Genomic DNA, 570 nt, shown 5'->3' with positions numbered 1-570 from the left:
TGAACTGTGGAAAGTGAGGCAAGCTTTATTTACAGCATGTTAAAGTCCACACGCAAGGTGCTTTTTTGTGAAGAGGAAATGACGAGAACGAAAAAAGAAGAAAAGAGGGAGACATTTCCTGATTTCTGGTCAGCAAATACATATATGAGTTGTACTGTAGGCAAAGCTGGGGCTAAAGCATTGGTGTCCACTAGATGGACCCCTTCACAACTCAGACTGTTCTTCTGTCATGTTGCTGCTGAGAATCCTCCCAGATGCATCGATCAACATTTGTAGATCAATCGGGATCAAATAATTTGTTACAGGTGGTGTCAGGTGGCTGTGTGGACTGACGCCTCTGCGCCAGTCCACACAGCCAGGGATGCAGCACTCACATGGACAGCTTCCCCTGATATAATCACCTCAGCCCGGTAGGTGGCAGGCCTGTTCAAGCAAATATAATCAGATGCCTCTTCTGGCCACCAGTAAAACTGTAATACACCTGGTGGATCTGATCCAAGGGTGCATGCAGTCGTACTATATAGTTTTATTCATATGTTAAAATGGCACCATCTAGCAAAGTATAATTGT

The sequence above is a fragment of the Etheostoma spectabile genome, chromosome 15 (assembly GCF_008692095.1).
Source record: "Etheostoma spectabile isolate EspeVRDwgs_2016 chromosome 15, UIUC_Espe_1.0, whole genome shotgun sequence".
NCBI lineage: Eukaryota > Metazoa > Chordata > Actinopteri > Perciformes > Percidae > Etheostoma > Etheostoma spectabile.
This window is presented reverse-complemented; position numbering follows the sequence as displayed.